We start from the raw sequence: 8,554 nt of genomic DNA, 5'->3' as shown, positions 1-8,554 counted from the left end.
AATTTTTCTACATCCTTGCCAACAATTGTTATTGTCTGTATTTTTATTTCAGCCATCCTAGTGGGTATAAAGTGTTATCTCATTGTGGTTTTGATATGCATTTCCCTAATAACTAATGATGTTGATAATCTTTTTATGTGCTTAATGGCCATTTCTATATCTTCTTTGGAGAAATATCTATTCAAATCTTTTGCCAATTTTTAAAATTGGGTTATTTGTCTGTTTATTTTTGAGTTGTAAATGATCTTTATATATTCCATATACAAATCCCTTATCAAATATGTGATTTGCAAATATTTTCTCCCACTGCATGGTTTTCTTTTCACTTTCTTGATGGTGTCCGTTGAAGTACAAATGTTTTTAATACTGATGAAGTCCAATTTATCTGTCTCTTTTTCTTTTATTCCTTGTGCTTTTGGTGCCATATCTAAGAAACCATCACCTAATTCAATGTCATGAAAATCCATTTACTCCTACATTTGTTGATTTTTAAATATTGAACAGCCTTTGCATTCCCAAAGTGAAACCCTCTTGACTTCTTGATCATGATGTTATTCCCCATTCATATATATGGTGAATTCAACTTGCTAATATTTTGTTAAGGATTTTGACATCTTTCTTCATAAGGAATATTAGATTATAATTTTCTTGTAATTGTCAGGAGTTGGAAACAGGGTTATGCTGGCCTCAAAAAATGACTTGTGTAATGTACTCTTCTCTAATATCTAAAAGAGTTTGTGTGAAATTGGTGCTATTTCTTCTTAAAATTTTGATAGAATTCAGCAGAAAACATCTGGATTTCTTTCTGGAAATATTTTTGATGATGAGTTCAATTTTTAAAAATAGACGTAGGGCTATTCTGATTTTCTGTTTCACCTTGCATCCATTTTGACATGTTGCATTATTTTAAGGATGTGTTCATTTCACCTAATTTGTTAAAATTATTGCCATAAGTTGTTCATTATACTTCTATATTACCCATTTATTTTGAAGAATCTATGGCACTAGCCCTTCTTTCACTCCTGATGTTGGTCATTTGTGTATTCTCTTTTTTTGTTGTTTAGAACTCTATCTAGGGTTCAGCATTGGCTATATTCTCTATTTTTAAAGTACCTCATTGATCCTGTGTTTGTATTTATTCTTTCCTGCCTTCTACATACTCTAGATCATGGATTTGTGAACTACAACCCACAGGACAAATCTAGCCAACCTCTCACAAACTGCTGAGAGAGGTATTTAAAAATACCCAACTGTGATTGTGAACCTGTCTATGTTTCCATTTAGTTCTATTAGTTTTTGCTTCATGGATTTTTAAGCTCTGTTATTAGGCATATACACACTTAAAGTACAGATTTTCCTAAAGATTCAATCCTTTTATCATTATGAAATGTCTCTTTTCCTTTGGTAATACTTTGTCTTGAGGTCTACTTTATCTGATATCAATATGACCACTCCTGCATTTTAATGCTAACTGTCTGAATGGCATCTAGTTTTTCATCCCTTTACATTCACCTGTATGTGTCTTTATTTTTAACGTATTTCTTGTAGATGGCATGTATTTTGTGATTCTCCAGTCTGACAATCTCTGCCTTTTAACTGGAATGTTTAATCCATTTATATTTAATGTCGTTAGCATGTACTGTGTGATTCTCAGGTCTTACAATCGCTGCCTTTTAACTGGAATGTTTAATCCATTTATATTTAATGTCATTATTGATAAGGTTAAATTTAGTTCTCTCTTTTTGCTATTTGTTTTCTATTTGCCCCATCTAATTATTTGACACTGATAATATATTTTTAATCTAACATATCCAAAATATCATTTCAACATGTAATCAGTATAAGAAATTATTAATGAGATATTTTACATTCTTTTAAAAACTTTATATTGAGGTATAATTGACAAATAAAGTTGTAAGAAAATTAAAGTGTCCATCATGATGATTTGATACATGTATATGTTGTGAGAAGATTCCTCTCATCTAGTTAATTGGCACATTCATCATGTCATATGTCATACATTTATCTTTTTTTTTTTTTTAATATTCCATGTATAATGAAACCTAAATGCAGTAGTTTTCTTTCTACATCTGGCTTATTTCACTTAGCATGATGCCCTCAAGGTTTATCTATGTGTCAAAAGTGGCAGGATATCCTTCTTTTGTGTGACTGAATAATATTTTATTCATTGTGTATATATACCACATCTTCTTTATCCATTCACCCACTGACAAACACTTAGGTTATTTCCATACCTTGAATATGTGAATAATACTGCAATGAACATGGGAGTGCAGATATCTCTTCAGTATCCTGTTTTCATTTCCTTTGGGTATATACACAAAAGTGGGATTTCTAGATCATATGGTAGTTCCATTTTTAATTTTCTGTGGCACCTCCATGATGTTTTCCACAGCAGCTGCACCATTTTACATTCCCAAAAACTGTGCACAAAGGTTCCCTTTTCTCCACATCCTGCTAACACTTGTTATCTCTTGTCTTTTTTATGATGGCCATTTTAACAAGTGTGAGGTGATAATCTAGTGATTCTGACTTGCATTTCCCTGATGATTAGTGATGTTAAGACCCTTTTTATGTACTTGTGGGCCATCTGTATGTCTTCTTTGGAAAAATGTCTATTCTGTTCCTCTGCCTATTTTAAAATCAGATGTTTGTTTGTTTGTTTGTTTTGCTATTGAATTGTGTGGATTCTTTATATATTTTGGATACTAACCCCTTAACAGATGTATGATTTGCAGACATATTTTTTCCATCCCACACGTTGTCTATTCTGTTCCTCTGCCTATTTTAAAATCAGATTGTTTTGTTTTTTTTTTGCTATTGAATTGTGTGGATTCTTTATATATTTTGGATACTAACCCCTTATCAGATGTATGATTTGCAGACATATTTTCTTCCATCTCACAGGTTGTTTTTTCACATTGTTGATGGCCTCCTTTGCTGTCCAGAAGCTTTTTAGTTTGATGTAGTCCTACTTGTTTATTTTTTCTTTTGTTACTTTTGCTTTTGATGAAATATCCAAAAACAATCATTGCCAAGACCAACTTCAAGAAGCTTACCCCCTATGTTTTCTTCTAGGAGTTTTATGGTTTTGGGTCTTATGTTCACATATTTAATCTATTTTGAGTTGATTTTTGTGTATGGTATAAGATAGGGGTCCAGTTCCATTCTTTTGCATCTGGCTATCCAGTTTTCTCAACACCATTTATTGAAGAGACTATCCTCTCCCCATTGTACATTCCTGGCTCCTCTGTCATAAATTAATTGGCCATATAGCATGGGTTATTTTCTGGGCTACTTTTCTAGTCCATTGATCTATGTGTCTGTTTTTGTACCAATACCATACTGTTTGGATTACTATAGCTTTGTAATATGGTTTGAAATCAGGAAGAATGATGTCTCCGGCTTTGTTCTTCTTTCTTTAGATTATTTTGGCTATTTGGGATATTTCCACACAAATTTTAGGATTTTCTATTTATGTGAAAAATGCCAGGCTTCTCTGGTGGTGCAGTGGTTGAGAATCTGCCGGCTAATGCAGGGGACACAGGTTCGAGCCCTGGTCTGGGAAGATCCCACATGCCGCGGAGCAGCTAGGCCCGTGAGCCACAATTACTGAGCCTGCGCGTCTGTAGCCTGTGCTCCGCAACAAGAGAGGCCGCGATAGTGAGAGGCCCATGCACCGCGATGAAGAGTGGCCCCCGCTTGCCACAACTAGAGAAAGCCCTCGCACAGAAACGAAGACCCAACACAGCCATAAATAAATAAATAAATAAATAAATAAATAAATAAATAAATAAATAAATAAAAATTTTAAAAAATGCCATTGGAATTTTAACAGGAACTGTACTGAATCTGTAGATTGGTTTGGGCAGTGTGGACATTTTAACAATATTAATTCTTCCAGTCCATGAGCATGGAAAATATTTTATCTGTGTCTTCTTCAATTTCGAAGTCTTAGAGTTTTCCGTGTATATGTCTTTCACCTCCTTGGTTAAATTTATTCCTTAGAATTTTATTCTTTTTGATGCCATTATAAATGGGATTGTTTTATTATTTATTATTTTATTAAAGTATAGTTGATTTACAATATTATGTTAGTTTCAGGTGTACAGCACAGATTCAGTATTTTTGCAGATTATACTCCATTATAGATTATTACAGGTAATGGGTATAATTCCCTGTGCTATACAGTATATCCTTGTTACTAATCTATCTTATGTACAGTAGTTTTTAATCTGTTATTCCCATACCCCAAATTTGTCCCTTCCCCACCACTTTGATAACCGCAAGTTTGTTTTCTATATGTGAGTCTGTTTCTGTTTTGCATATACATTAATTTGTGTTATTTTTTTCGATTCCACATGTAAGTGATATTATACAGTATTTGTCTTCCTCTGTGACTTATTTCAATAAGCATTAATATTCTCTAGGTCCATCCACATTGCTGCAAATAGCAGTATTTCATTTTTATAGCTGTGTAATATTCGAGTGTGTGTGGGTGTGTAATGCCATACTGTCTTAATCCAACCATCTGTTGACGGACACTGGGTTGCTTTGGAGATTGTTGTTTTAGTTTCCCTTTTTGATAGCCCATTGTTAGAGTGTAGAAACACAACTGTTTTAGAATATGCATCCTGCAACTTTATAGAATTTGTCTATTAGTTCTAACAGTTTTTTTGGTGGAGTTTAGGGTTTTCTACATGTAATATAATGCCACCTGCAAATAGAGACAATTTTACTTCTTCCTTTTCAATTTGGATGTCTTTTATTTCTATTTCTTGCCTAATTTCTCTGGTTAGAACTTCCAGTACTATGTTGAATAAAAGTAGCAAGAGTGGGCATCCTTGTCTTGCTCCTGATCTTAGAGGAAAAGCTTGTAGCTTTTCACCATTGAGTATAATGTTAACTGTGGGTTTGTCATATGTAGCCTTTATTATATTGAGGTACAGTCCCACTATAAACAGTTTGTTGAGAGTTTTTATCATGATGGATGTTGAATTTTGTCAAATGCTTTTTCTGTGTCTATTGAGATGATCACATGATTTTTATCTTTCATTTTGTTAATGTGCTGTATCACATAGATTGATTTGCAGATGTTGAACCATCCTTGCACCCCTGGAATAGATCCTTCTAATGTACTGAATTCATCTTGCTAATATTTTTGGGGAGGATTTTTGCACTATGTTTGTTATTTTCCTTTCTTGTAGTGTCCTTGTCTGGTTTTGGTTATCAGAGTAATGCAGGCCTCATAAAATGAGTCTAGATGTGATCCCTCCTCTTCAATATGTTGGGAAAGTTTATGAAGAATTGGTATTAATTCTTCTTAAATGTTTGGTATAACACACCAGTGGAACCATGTGGTTCTGGACTTTTCTTTGTTGGGAGGTTTTGATTACTGATTTAATCTCCTTACTAGTAATTTATCTGTTCAGATTTTCTATTTTTCATGATTCAGTCTTGGTAGGTTGTATGTTTCCAGTAATTTATCCATTTTTTCTAGGTTGCCCAATTTGTTGGCATACAACTGTTCATAGTAGTCTCTCATGATCCTTTGTATTTCTGTGGTATCAGTTGTAATGTCTCCTCTTTCGTTTATAATTTGAGTTTTCTCTCTCTTTTTCTTGGTAAGTGTAGCTAAAGCTTTGTGTATATCGTTTATCTTCTTTAAAAAACCTGCTTATTTTCACTGACCTTTTCTATTGTCCTTCTACCCTCTGTTTCATTTATTTCTGCTCTAATCTTTGTTATTCCCTCCCTCTAGTAACTTTAGGCTTTTTTTTCTGGATTCTTGAGGTGTAAACTTAGGCTGTTTACTTGGGATCGTCTTTTCTTAATGGAGGCACTTATTGGTATAACTTCCTTCCTAGGACTACACTTGTGGCATCACATAAGTTTGGGTATGTTGTGTTTCCATTTTCATTTTCCTCAGATATTTGTTATTTTTCTTTCGATTTCTTCTGTGATCCATTGGTTGTTCAGTAGCATGTTGTTTAATCTCCACATACTTGTGAATTTTCTAGTTTTACTGCAATTGATTTCTAGTTTCATACCACTGTGGTTGGAAATGATGCTTGATATGATTTCAATTTTAAATTTATTAAGATTTGTTTTGTGGCCTAACATATAATCTATCCTGAGGAATGGTCCACGTGTTCGTGAGAAGAATGTGTTTTCTGCTGCTATCAGGTGGAATGTTTTGTAACTGTTAAGTCCATCTGGTCAAACGTGTAGTTTTAGTCCAATGTTTCCTTATTTGTTTTCTGTCTGGATCATCTATCCATTGTGAAAGTGGGATATTGAAGTCCCCTACTATTATTGTATTGCTGTCTATTCCTCCCTTTAGGTCTGTTAATATTTGTCTTATATATTTAGGTGCTCCCATGCTGGGTGCATAAATATTTACCAACGTTAATCCATTTTCTGGGATTGACTCTGATATCATTATATGACTTTCTTTTCCTCTTATTACAGTCTTTGTCTTAAAGTCTATTTTGTCTGATATAAATACAGCTACCTCAGATTTCTTTTGGTTTCCATTTTCATGGAATATCTTTCTCCATCCCTTCATTTTCAGTCTGTGTCCCTAAAGCTGTGAGTCTCTTGCTTTAGCATTAATCACCATCTATATACTGATGATTCACATATGTCTATCTCTATTTAACATATAACTCTCTCCCACAGGAACCTTAAACTTGATCTACCTAAAAGTGAACTCAATTTTCCCTGGAAACTTGTTTTTTCTCTTATATTTTTTATCTCAACAAATGGTGCCACCACCTTTCCAGTTTTTAATTTGACTCTTTTCTCTTCTTCACATCCTGTGTCTCCTTTCCTTTTTGACCCTCAACATTCAATTAATTATGACATTCTTTCCATTTTCTCTTACAATTCTCTTGAATCTGTCTTCTCTATATTCTCATAGCCACCACCTTTGTTCACCAACATTAACTATTTCTTCCTAATTGGTTTCGTATTTCCAATATTTTCTCCCCCTTAAAAATTCTCCTTATCACAACCAGAATGGTCTTTCTAAATAAAAAAATAAGTTCTTGTCATTTTCTTATACATACCATTTCACTGTTTCTCTATTGCTCTTGGGAGAAAATCCAAATTCACCCATTTCTTTTTAGAGTACACACCAGTCACACTAAACCATATGCAGTCCAGGATGATGCCACAATTCTGACATCTATAGGCCTTTGTACTCCCAATCCTTTTGCCTAAAATGACATTTCCAAACTCCTCCTCATTGCTTTTACTCATTTTTCAGATCTCAAATTAAGATATCACCCCCAGAGAAGTAATCTTTAAATCTTCTAGACCTGTGATGTTCGATATGGTAGCTGCCAGTCACACACAGCTATTGCACACTTGAATATGGCTAGTCTTAATTGAGATGTAGTCTATAGCAGATTTTGAAGGCTTAGTATAAGAAATGTAAAATTATCTTATTAATAATTTTTATATTGGTGACGTGAAATAATATTTTGAATGTATTGGCTTAAATAAAATATATTATTGAAATTAATTTCATCTTTTTTTACTTTTTTATGTGGCTACAATAAAACTCAAAATTACATGTTGCTTGCATTATATTTCAATTGGACAATACCTAGACCAGGTGAGGACGACCAAGCCCTTTTTTCCAGCACCCCATAGTTATTTCTTTATCAGTATTCTATCTGATAAAATTGCTAGATTGTATCCTGCACTGGACAGCAAGCATCTAATGAACAAGGGGCTATCTTGGTCAACAGAGTAATTCCAGTGCTGAGGGCGCTAAGATAAAAAGTCAATCCTCATTTTTCATGGATTCCATATTTGTGAATATGCCTAGTCACTAAAGTTTACTTGTAACCCCAAAATCAATACTCACTGTGCTTTCGTGGTCATTTGTGGACATTCACAGAATAGCAGAAGATTTGAGTCATCCAATACACATTTTCCTAGCCGAGGTCAAACAAGGCAATGCTCTGCCTTCTTGTTTCAGCTATCAAACTGTAAACAAGTGTTCTTTTCACGGTCTATTAGTGCCGCTTTTCACATTTTTGTGACTTCTGTTGATGACTTGGCTATTTAAAATGGTCCCCAAGCATAGTACTGAAGTGCTGTCTAGTGTTTCTAAGCACATGAAGGCTGTGATGTGCCTTACAGAGAACATATATGTGTTAGATAAGCTTTCTTTGGGCATGAATTACAGTGCTGTTGGCTGTGAGTTAAATGTTAATGAACCAATATATATTAAATAAAGTGTCTTCAAACAGAAACACACATAAAGGAAGATTATATATTAGCTGACCAAAATGTTGCCATGCTCACAGGAACGTACTATGTACTTCCTCTAGTAGCAATAGTTCAGTATTTGCTAATTCAATGTTCCAGCAACTTTACTAGAATCAACTATATTGAATGACTGACGCTGGATCATTTGACCAAATCCAAATCTTGTGTGAATGCAGTATATGGTGGTATACAGGCAGTATGTGGTAGTATATGGTGGTAGCAGTGATTGTGGAGCCAAACTGCCTTAGAG

This window comes from Balaenoptera physalus, assembly GCF_965194825.1.
Source record: "Balaenoptera physalus genome assembly, chromosome: 4".
Classification (NCBI taxonomy): Eukaryota; Metazoa; Chordata; class Mammalia; order Artiodactyla; family Balaenopteridae; genus Balaenoptera; species Balaenoptera physalus.
This window is presented reverse-complemented; position numbering follows the sequence as displayed.